The sequence below is a fragment of the Moschus berezovskii genome, chromosome 12, assembly GCF_049115385.1.
Source record: "Moschus berezovskii isolate FMDL1 chromosome 12, NW_MosBer_1.0, whole genome shotgun sequence".
NCBI classification, from domain to species: domain Eukaryota; kingdom Metazoa; phylum Chordata; class Mammalia; order Artiodactyla; family Moschidae; genus Moschus; species Moschus berezovskii.
The window spans coordinates 41,756,851-41,768,892 of NC_142471.1; the positions used below are offsets into that span (position 1 = coordinate 41,756,851).

Here is a 12,042-nt window from a genome sequence, read left to right on the forward strand (position 1 = left end):
ACCCCCATTCCCTCCACCTGGCTCTGCTCCCCAGGGCTGTGACTCTTTGACCCTCAGTGATGAGCTAAGGCCACTGACTGACCTGGCCTTGCATGGTTCCAATCTCGGTCCCTGCCCCAATCTTATAATTGAAAACCCTGTACCCTCACACCCCAGCCCTGAGGTCTGGGGCACTGTCTTGTTCCAGGGACTTGATTTTCCTAGATGAACTCTCCTCATCCACTCTTTTTCCAGCTGAAGTGACTGCCCCCCAAGTCCAGTGAGAACTGCACATCCTGACTGGATCAGGGGTGAGCAGGTAGTCCAGGATGGTCCTAGACTGGACACCATCCTGGCATTTTGGTGGAGCATCTGGGAGACAGGTCTGCTATTTCCCCTGTGGTCACCAAAAGGGCAGAATGAAGGCCCAGGGCAGGAGGGGAGCATGAGAAGCTGGAATAAATCACCAGGGAGCAGGGGTCCAGAAGGAGTTTGGAGCCCAGCTATGTCACTCACTGGTGAAAACTTACTCTTGTGATGGCCAGGACTGCTGAATATTTTTAAATTAGGACCAGATCTCTCAGCAGCAGCCTTGCATGAGCATCTGACTTCTCCAAAAAGTGATCTGCCCAAAAATGGACCCAGCAAGCAGGTCCAAGAGTAGGGTACAGTCCTGCTGATGTCTTTTAAGCCTCTGGATCCATCTGTGAAGCCTGCTTCTCCTGGACTTTTCAGTTTCATGAGCCAAAAATTACCCTTTCCCACTTGAGTCAACTTGATCTGGATTTCTGTCACTTGCAGCCCAGAGTCTCAGTTCATAGGCTACTTTTTCAAGCCTGGGATGTTTCCTTCATCTGGCCCATATCTGTATCCCAGCTCCCAAAGGCAGGCCCTGCCCCTGAGCAGCCTCCTCCAGAGGACACTCTGGGACAGCCTGAATGACACAAACTGTCCTCTTCCAGCACCTGGGCTGTCCATGGGCTTCCCTGGGCACACCCTGGCCCAGCCAGTCACCCAAATTCAAAGTGTACAGTGTTAATTCAACCCAGTTGTTTATCCAACCAATCTTTCTTTCGCAAACTTTCACTTCATGCCTATTCCACAAATTTTCTTGAACTCTACATGTGCCAGGCACCATGCAAGCTGCACCAAGCAAGCAGTGGTATCTTCACTGCCCATCTTGCCAAGAGGTCAGGCTCGACAGTAAGTCTAGTCCTAGCTGGATATGACAAGAATGGCCATGGACCCCCATCATGAGGGGAAGCCCTGGAATGCACCTGCTTCAGGTTCAGATGCTTACAATTTAGTACAGTTCCTTAACACTTGGGCAAACCATCCATCTAGTTTGTGCCTCAGTGTTTTCATCTGTAAACTGGGAATCAAAGTCCCTGGCTATCATTTTCATAGGACTGTGAGGAACCACAGTTCATGAAGTTACCACCTGCTTGCATCTCAGGGGCCTGCATCTGGGAGGCACAGAGAGCTGACATCCTAATGGTCCATTGGAGGGCATGGCAGTCCCCAAATGAGAGCCCCAGAGATTGCAAATGTTTGACTGACATTCAAGCTCATGTGTTCTAGTCCAGCCATGACCTCAGCCAGCATTGTCCATCATCAGCCTGGGCCCTGGAGCACAAACACGTGCCCAGAGATGCCTGCCTGACAAAGCACGAGGGTCTCAGGGTTGCTCTGCTCACTGAATCAGACAGGAAGAGGTACCAAGCAGCAGGGTGGGCCCTCTGCACCAAGCCCCCAAACTCCCCCAAAGGTGACCAGTGGAGGACCACACAACGGCTTACATCTGCCCCAGCATCAGGGGCTCCCAACACACAGGCTCCAGACTGTCAATAACCCTTGGACCCCCAGAGAAGCTATGAAATCTCCATCAACCTGCTTGGGACCCTAGAGATCTTTAGCCTTAGAAAGAAAAGTGTGAAGAGTTTCTTCGGAGCTTCTTCACCCATCAGAGGCAATGGCAGGACACTTGGGCAGAGATGGCTCAAGGAACAGAAACGCAACACCCCAGTGTGAACAGTTCAGGGCCAGTGTCAACCCTGGCCCCTCCCTCTCCTGAGCACACGGCACAATTCACGCCTGCCAAGGGTAAGTTTGTGAACATTTCCGTTCCGTTCCGTTAGTCGCTCAGTCGTGTCTGACTCTTTGTGACCCCGTGGACTGTAGCCTACCAGGCTTCTCCATCCATGGGATTCTCCAGGCAAGAATACCGGAGTGGGTTACCATTTCCTTCTCCAGGGGATCTTCCCGACCCAGGGATCGAACCCGGGTCTCCCGCATTGGAGGCAGACGCTTTAACCTCTGAGTTCACGCCCACCAAGGGTAAGTTTGTGAACATTTCAGTACCCAGCAAACACCTGTGCTCAAATCAGCAGTGGCCTCCTGTGCCAGGCACGCAACAGCTCGTGCCCAAATGATCCATGATGTTCCCCCTCAATCTGGGCTGTTACTAGCCACCGGTAGCTATTTAAATTTAAACCTAATTTCATTAAAATTAAATAAAATCACACATTCAGTTCCTCTGTCACACTAGCCACATTTTAAATACTCAATGGCCACATCTGGATGGTGGTTACCATATTGAATAGCACAAATATAGACCATATGTGATGGGTCATCTCAGAAAGTTCCAGTGCAGGTCTGCCTGAAAAACTGTCTTTTAACCAACGCAGTGTAAACAATGGTTCAAACACAGGAGACGAGCTGCACTCAGGCCTCCATATTACCATGCTTCTTGCCCTGTCACTTTGAAGACCCTTCCAGTCCCTACACTCAACCACATGACCTGCTTTGACTCATAAGACTGCTGTTACTTGGTACAAGCAGAGGTTAGAGTAAGTGGGCATTTCTGTTTCCACTCTCAGACTCTGCCACCATCAGAAGAGCCCTCCACTAGCCTCCAGAGGGATGCAGACACACATGGAGAAGGATCAGGTGGACCAGGCAACTACCCCGGGCTACATGTCAGCTGAATTCAGATGCTCCAGTGAGACCAGAAGAGTCAGACACAACTGAGCAACTGAACTGAACTGAACTGAGTGAGACCACAGCAAAACTGCCTGGTTGATCCATAGACTCACACACACATACACAAACACGCTCTCACAAATACACACAAAGGACTATCTATAAACAGTCATTTATAAATGACTTGTTCTAAGCCACTCATTCCGGGGATGGTCTGCTTCTCAGCAATTCAGTTCAGTTCAGTTGCTCAGTCGTGTCCGACTCTTTGCAACCCCATGAATCACAGCACGCCAGGCCTTCCTGTCCATCACCAACTCCCCGAGTTCACTCAAACTCATGTCCATCGAGTCAGTGATGCCATCCAGCCATCTCATTCTCTGTTGTCCCCGTCTCCTCCCACCCCCAATCCTTCCTAGCATCAGACTCTTTTCCAGTCGCACGAGGTGGCTAACTGATAAATCAAGTTCATCAGATGCATCATATCTAATACACCTTATAAAAAGTTCACTGAAAGAGCAAGGTCTGTATCTTAAAAAGTCACACCAACACACAGCTTCCCCACATGGAGGACTGAGTGTGAGCCAGTCCAGGAAGTACACTGGTAGCTTCTGAAGCCCTATCCCTTCACTTACAGCCCTCACTGCCCCATGGCCTTGGCTCTGACCCAGATCTGAGCATAGGTGATGCGACACACATGAAGGTAGTACTGTGAGATCCACCATCTACCAGTTCCCACTCCACTTCCGGTGCCTTTCAAGGCCACTGCAAGTCTTTAAAGTGGCAGAGACAGGCCACGTCTGCAGAGCCATGCTTTACATGAGCATATGTGCAATGAGGGCTCCAACATGGCTGTGTGTGCGCCCACAGGTCCATGAGTCTGGTAGGGGCCCAGGATCCTCATGTATCGTGCCAGCATGACCAGTTCTCACAAGCTGGGGGAGAAGGCCCCTCCAGTCTCTTCCCTGAGGTCCCCCTGCCGAAATCCATCTCAACTCACAGGACTGTTTCATTTCCTCAGGGAATAGAAGGTGCCGTGTGGGGTGGCAACTGTCTTGGGACCCACAGGTACACACAGAGGCATGCACACATGGAGAACACAAGCCACAGAGCTCCTGCACTGCAACCCCTGAGCTGCTGTGTTTCTGCCTTCTATTTGGGCAGCCCCTGATGGAGCCGAGCCGTCAGAGAGAGTTTAAGCTCCCTGTCAGTGGCTGGCTCCTCATACCTGGAATAAGTGATGCAGGTTGAAGGCAGCGCTCCCACAGGACCACAGCCCCTGACTACAGCTGCCTGCTCCCACTAGGTTGAAAAGGTCAGCTCTCAGCCTCTGAAGGTCTTATTCAGCTGCACTTGGGAGGGTGGCTGGGGGCAGAATGACAGTCAAGAGCACAAGAAAACTTTGCCATCTACCTGCTGTTCCCCAGGAATGGGGCCAAGGAGGTCTGCTTCTCCAACAAAAGCCCTTTCCTCCCTGTAAGACTGAGTTTGTAATGCCACCCTACCCCCATCCCCCAAGAAAGTCAGCTGCCCACTGCTGCTCCCCAAAAAAGGAGAATTCTCCAAGAAGTTAGATAAGCGGGGAGATGGAGCTGCTCTCAGGGTAGCAGTGACCATCCCAGGAGCCCCCTGGCCCCTAAAGAGGTCTGGACCTTGACCTAGGCCCTTCCACTGAGACCTCTCTGTGCAGACTGGCCAGCCCAGTCCACCTTCACCGGTGCAGCTCCTCCAACAAGACCCATCCCCACTAGAGAGGGAGACAATGGGGCCAGAGGGGCCTCACGTCAGCCCCAGAAATGGCAGTAGAAGGCAAACAGCTAACAGCTCTCCAAGGTGGCTGGGCGGGGGGAAGAACCATGAACAAGGGCATTGTCATCACCCACAGGGATGACAGAGAGAGTCTCCCAGGAGAGGCATCCTGCTCCCCAGAGAAAGGAAGCAGTTTAGGGAATAGGGGCAAGTGCATTCCTGTGAGGAATTCGATGTGAGCACCCCAGGACAGACCTCAGCTGCACTGGCCCACCCTCAAGGGACCTGGTCCCCAGAAGTCCATCCAATGCAAGTCATCCTATTGACATTCACTCACCCCTTCTTCCCTCCAACACTCACAGAGCGCTTTCTCTGTGTTGATCCCTCTCCTAGGGGCTGGGGCACAAGAATGTATGAACCCACAGTCGTCCTGTTGGCACAGGACTTACATCTCAGGGTCTGGAGAAAAGACTGGAAACAAGCAACATGCCAATTTCCAACAGTGGTGTGAGCACTGAAGAAAGTAGAGACTGCGCTTCAGGAAACTGCTGGCAGAGTCAGGGTGGGAGCCAGCCCTGGAAACTGCCAGGGGAAGAACACTCCTGACCGGAGAAGCAGCACGTGGAAAGTTCCAGAATGAAGCCTGTGAGACACAGAATGAAGAAGGGCCTTGCTCGCCCCATGTAGGGATTGGGCACAGGGAGGCCTGGGACTGTGGAGCCGCCAGGGAAGGAAGCTGGGGTCTCCGCCACCAGCAGGGGAGGAGGCGAGCACAGTGCCCGAGTCCTGGGCCTCCCCTGCCCCGTCCCTCCTCCCCTCCAGAGACCAGCTTCCGAATGCTGGGCCTGGAATGCAGGCAACCGCCGGCACGTCCCAACACTCACCTTCTGCCCACCACCACCCACACCGCAGGCTCTAAAGCTCTTGGGAAAGAGATCAAGCAACCGCGGCCCTTCTCTCTCTTCATTTGCCATGGGTTCTCCAGAACACCCAGCCTGTGACCACCCGACCTTGATGCCCTCTCTCTTCTCTCAGGTTCCTTCCGCTCCTTCCTCTGTCTCAGTCCCCTCCCCCCACACACTCCTGCTCACACCCCCACATTCCTGAGCTTCCCTCTAGTATCACCCATCAGCCAGGCTCAGGGAACATCAGTACCAGACACCCAGGCTGGCCAAGGGCTCTCCTCTCCTCCTAAACATCCCATCACAAGCCCATCTCCAGGACCCCTTCTCAGGTTCTGGCACCATCATTTCCTCCCCAGGACTTCAGCCACAGCCTCCTAGGAGGTCCCCCTGACCCTGCGTTCCTCCCTGCCACTGCCATCCGCCAGGATGTTTTCAGAGTTCATATCTGTTCATGATAAAGCTCTCCTCTAAAACTTTCCATGAATAATACATTTCTTTTAAATTTGCCCAGAAATTAATATTCTCAAAAGAAGCCATCAATCACAAACAAACAATAAACCTTCGAGAGACTTTATTACTGAACATAAATAAACTCCATACATCTTAGTCTGATACATAAGAGACTCTCTGGTCTTAGCAATTTTAATTTTTACTTTTGTATCACCATTACCTACCTCCACCAGCAGAAACTACACACCCAAACTCCAGAAAAAGAAGCTGTTTGCCCTTCCCTGGACACCCTCCACACACATATACACACCCAGACACCACCACAACACACACATATACATACCCCATATGTGCACTTATACTCTCAGCTGAGATTCACCCAATTTGAAATTTACAGAGCCCTACCTTTGCATTGGGCTTCCCTGGTGTCTCAGATGGTAAAGAATCTGCCTGCAAAGCAGGAAACCCAGGTTCAATACCTGGCTTGGGAAGACTGCCTGGAGAAGGGAATGGCTACCCATTCTAGTATTTTGCCTGGAGAATTCCATGGACAGAGGAGCCTGACAGGCTATACGGTCCATGGTGTCACAAAGGGTCGGACATGACTGAGCTGCTCACACTACTACTATCCTTCCATCAAGGCCCAATTGAAACCATACCTCCCTGTAGGCCATCTCAGATCCTCAAGTCAGAATTCATATGTCTCCCAAGTTTCAAAGCTCAAGGACTAGGGAAGCAAGAACTAGATCTCTCTCATTTCTTTATCCAAGCCCAAGGCTCCATGCCTAGCACAGAGTTACGTAGTACAGCCAAAGTCAGTGGAACAATCTGAACTAAAGCAAGAACCAGGCTAAAACCCAGGGCAACTTCACCAACCATGTAATTGTCCTGTATCCGATGGAGGCAAACAAGAATCCGAAACTGGGCAGCTTTTTCCCCCCAGAATTTAAGGTTATATCTCTAACTGTCTCACTATTCCTTCAGAAAAAAAAAAAATCACATAGTCATTGGTATTTTAAATACTTTCTGAAAAGTAATTGAAATGAAAGAACACATTTCAAATTGCTTCCCATACCATTTTCAATTTCCAAGAAATGTCCAAGCACTGAGAGTACTTATAAAGAATATTTTACCATCTGTAATATACATATATATGTATGAAGGCCTCATACCCAGAAGTTCACAGTTAGAAGTGTATGGGGATTTTTGGCAAATTTTCCAATGCTGAGACACAGTTTTCATTCTACTGACTTAAAAAAAAAAAAAATTCCTTTTGTATCTGGCCTCCAAATATATGGTTCAAATAGTTTACCCAAATTCAAATTCATCTCCAAGACCTCTGCTCAGGCTCCTCTCTTCCTGTATTGCTTACTCCTCTCCCCAGCACCAACTCAAAATGCCACCATTCATGTCATTCATGGAATAGCTACAGAACCGGGCTGTGATGGAGGCTGGGTTTGCAGAGGAGGAAGCACCCACGATTTCCAAGGTAAGAAATCACAAAGATCTGCCCGCTGTGGCTTCCATCAGAAGCTGAAACCCTTTCCCTCTTCTCAGAATCCATTTGGTGTCCCACCTCCCATAACTCAGCTGTCCAGCTGTGCGTTCCTCCCTCCCTTCTCCCCCTCTCCTTCCTTGACTATTTCCTGACCACTTCTCTGGGAACAGCAGAATCTGAAAACTTCACAGCCCTGTCCTCAAGGACTCAAGGAGCCCTCAGTCCTGCATCTAAGACCGAACCCGTAGCAGAGAGTGGCTCCACCCGACCATTCACTGAGCACCTCCCACATGCCAGAGTGTGTTTCAGTTGCAGACTGCATTTCATGGGTGCATTATCAGTCCATGTGGGTGTGATAAAAGCCATCTCCAGGGAAATCAGGTGGTCACAGAGCAGGCCCATGGGAGTTCAGCAAAGAGAGGAACAGAGACCCACAGATGTGGTGCATCCAGCCGGCTCTCAGGAAAGTAGGATGCAGGCCTCTCCCTGTCATGAGGTGACAAGGTCACCCAGAGCTAATGCCCCCAGGGCCCAGGCAGGGGCTGGCTATGGGTGAGCAGAAGGACCCTCAAGTGCTATCCTCCCTTTCGTGGTGGCACAGTGCCACTGTTCTATGGCTTCTTGCTGAGGTTCTCCTCTGGGAAGGGGGTCTCCCCTGTCCTGGTCATAATCTCAGCTGCCCAGCTGGCCCTGGGAGTCCTTCAGAGTGACTTCTCATCCCCACCTCCCCAAAACCCTGCCCTCTGTATTAACCATGTCTTTTATTTTTTATTCAGATGCTTTGACGTGTGGCTGACCCTGGAGAACTGCCCCTCAGAGGGATAATCAACTCTTAAAGATAGTAAACAACTTGCCCCAAAGCACCCTGTTCATATGTAAACCAGCCACCCCAAAGCCCACACCCCGACCACCTCCTCCATGGGACTGCCACATTTTGAGCCACTATTCACCTGCTCCAATCATCCCAGGACCAGGTACTCTGAACCCGCTTACCCCACCTCACCCATGCTTCACTGTAGAAATCACATAAAGGGCTCTTGCCCATACTTTCCCTTCTCCAGCCTCCTGATCAGCCCTGGTGCCTCCCCCAGTGGCCACCCAAGGCATGGTGTACCCCCTCCATCTGGGAATTGTCACAAACTACCTTTCCAATGGGAGTTGTCTCCTGATCTGCCAGCCTTGTCATACCCAAGGAATAACAGAACACCCTCTGCATGCTGACCAGGGATACAGCTGAGGGAAAAGCACACAGAAGTGGCCCCACTGGCCACAGAATAAGCACAAGCAAGCATTCAAATCCTACCCTTTACAAGCCCGGCGACCGTGGGCAGCCACTTCTCTGAGCCTATTCCTTCATCTGCAAATGGGGCTAACCCCACCTTCCTCCTAGGAGCACTATGATCCTCCACTGAGGATCTACCAGGGCACAGGGCAACATAGATGTTCAGTGGCTATCAGCTCCCTCCCAACCTTATATCAGCACTGGAAACAGCCCCCAAAAGGTTCCCAAATGAACAAATCATCTCTCTTGTTCTAGAGGCTCATCAAGAAGGGAGGTGCCATCCTGACAATCGAATGATACAATAGAAGACTAAAAAGGTCAGCTCTCCCTTCTGTGATAATGGAAATCCCAAAGTTGTAAAGTGACTGAAGGGGAAGGGCTGACATTGAAAACTCTCTGAGAAAGAGAGCAGATTTCTGCCCATAATAGGAGCCAATAATATCCAGGAGCTTTCTGTTCAAACAGGTCTCAGAACAAGCCATGAAACCATACGTGAGCAGATTCTGTAAAGAAGAAAGAGTCGTCTGGAAAACTCCTTGTGAGCACACTCACACAGCGTGTGCACACACGTGTCATTTCAGACATAGGAAGGCTCCATGTGTGAGCCTTACTCACACCCACTGCCTGAAGCCTGGCAGAGGAGGGCACCGTGTGATCATAACATGTTCACTTCTCCCCAAACTCTATTCTTTTCCATTTAAAAAACAAACACAAGGGGGGAAACATTTTAAATAATCATGCTGGAAGACCGAGATTAAAAACAATTTAAAATAAATGTCTACTCTGGCACTTTGGAAAAAAAACACACCACGCTGCATTAAGTGCTTTGAATTAAGTAAATTACACCAAGTAACTAATTTACATAATGATCAAAATTTGCATTTTACACATGTTATGATGAAAATAGGTTTATAAAATAATCCCTCACCAACTTCTGTTCCGAGTTGAGTTCCAGTATTTGGATAAAATTCTGCAGTGTTGATCTGCTACTGTCTTTCATGTTTCAAATCTCTGGCTCCTTCAGCAGTTTTTCTTAATCTGGCAGGTCCCTTATTCCCACTGCAATAAATAGTCCCTCTGATTTGCAATTCCTTTCCATCAGCAGGCTGAGATCATATTTCTAAAGAATCCATAATACACTAATGATTCTTAAAATTCTCACAAATAAGGTTTGATGTTCCTGTCACCTTTCACTTACGAGGTATTTGGTATTGATTTTAGCAATTTTTCTCCAAGATAGGTAGGATTGGCTTAAAGTCCTTCAGCTTTGGTTGCCATCTTTTCAGGATAAGGCATCAGAATTGCATTTCTCAACAAGTTTCATTCTTGCACCAACAGACCTTTCAGGAAGGAACCCAGACCCCACTGGAAATACTAGACACACCCAGAGGAGGCTGAGCACAAGGTCCCTAAGGAAACTGACCACCAGCCCCAAAAGGCCACCCCACGCCTTCAGGTCCCTAGAGCCCGGCAAGCAAGCCCAGAACCAAAACTCCCTCTCCTGTTGCTGCTGAATCCTTACATGTGTCTTTTACGTTCTCCTTCTCCACAGTCTGTGAGGAAGGGACAACCATCCCATTTCACAGATGAGAAAACTGAAACCAGAGGAGTCCCTCCATCAACACCACACAGCCAGCAAGAGAAACAACCCACAATCATGCTTTGAGAAATTCCTGGATGTTTTCCTGGACTCTTCTCAATTTAAGTAAGATCTGGAAGCAAATCTAGAAAAGTGATTTCCAGGCATTACAGATGTGAGAGTTGGACCATAAAGAAGGCTGAGCACCAAAGACTGATGCTTTCGAGCTATGGTGGCTAAAGACTCTTGAGAGTCCCTTGGACAGCAAGATCAAACCAGTCAATCCTAAAGGAAATCAACCCTGAATATTCATTGGAAGGACTGATGCTGTTACTTTGGAGCTTCCTGATGAGAAGAGCTGACTCATTAGAAAAGACCCTGATGCTGGGAAAGGTTGAAGGCCAGAGGAGAAGGGAGCAACAGAGGATAAGATGACTGGAAGGCATCATTGTCTCAGCAAACATGAGTTTGAGCACACTCCAGGAGAAGCTGAAGGACAGGGAAGCCTGGCGTGCTGCAGTCCATGGGATCCAAAGACTCGGACACAATTGAGTGACTGAACTGCAACAACTGGAAGCAAATCTAGAAAAGTGATTTCCACGTCTTCAGCCAAAACAATCACATTTGAATTTCCAAGGGGCCCCAGAGACAGTGACTTTGCTCCTTGATAATGCCACCAACAAACAACCTGCCTCGGAGGCATGGCAGGAATGAAGCCATGTGGTGAGGATGATGGAATAATCATCACAGTACTTGCTTACTAAGGCCTGATGTGCCAGCACCATGCTAAGCATTTGGCACATATGGTCTTATTTAATCCCCATGACATCCTAATGTCTGGCCCATTAGAGGCAGGATTGGGGTTCAAACCTAGATTGCTGGAGTCAGAGCTCTTTACCCAAGTCTGCCAATTAGCCAACAGCTTCTGGGAAGGGATAGGAAGGAGGCAGGTCAGAGCCCCGGACCATGTGCACATGCAGAGCCAGGTGCCTGTCACACACACTTCACCTGAGCCTCACATACCCCTAGGGCATTGCCAGATTGCACCCATTTCACAGATTAGCCCCCAGCTCTGAACAGAGCTGGTTCAACCCCACAGCCACACACGGAGTCAAAGACTCTGCTCTGTGTCACATCAAGGTATGGGACTTGCTGGTGGTGGCCAGGGCAGCCCCCAGACCCCTACCCAAGCCTACAGAGTAGTCACCTTAGGTACACAAAGCTCCAGAGAGGCTTCACAGCAAGCCGGTCAAGTGCTAGAGTCTAGCTTTTAGAAACAGAAAAGAAGAGGGAAATGTGACGCATGCTATTACCAGCTGTTAATTTGCAATCAGTATTAATAACTGACATTACACAGTGAAATGCAGCATCTTCATTAATTTCGTAAATTATCACTGTGGGGAAAAGCCCACGCTCTTGGAAGTGGCAGCTCGACTGGGTTGTCTTGGAAACTACTCTGAGCTGGGTTCCAATATTCAGACCTGCCCAGGGCAAGGGGGAGGGGAGGAATGCCGAGGGATGCCATTGGCTGACCCCAATCCTCGCTGCCCCCACCATCCCTCTCTGCCCTAGGACCAGAAGCAGCCTTCCACCTCCAGTGCCAAGGAGATGGGACTGGCCT

The 12,042-nt window shown here is 49.8% G+C and overlaps 1 protein-coding gene across 4 annotated transcripts in view; it reads right to left on the minus strand.

Moving 5' to 3' along the window:
* The window catches only part of GRID1 (glutamate ionotropic receptor delta type subunit 1), a 701,267-nt gene that overhangs the window by 490,044 nt on the left and 199,181 nt on the right, over positions 1–12,042 (minus strand). The gene's annotated exons all lie outside the window — the stretch shown is intronic.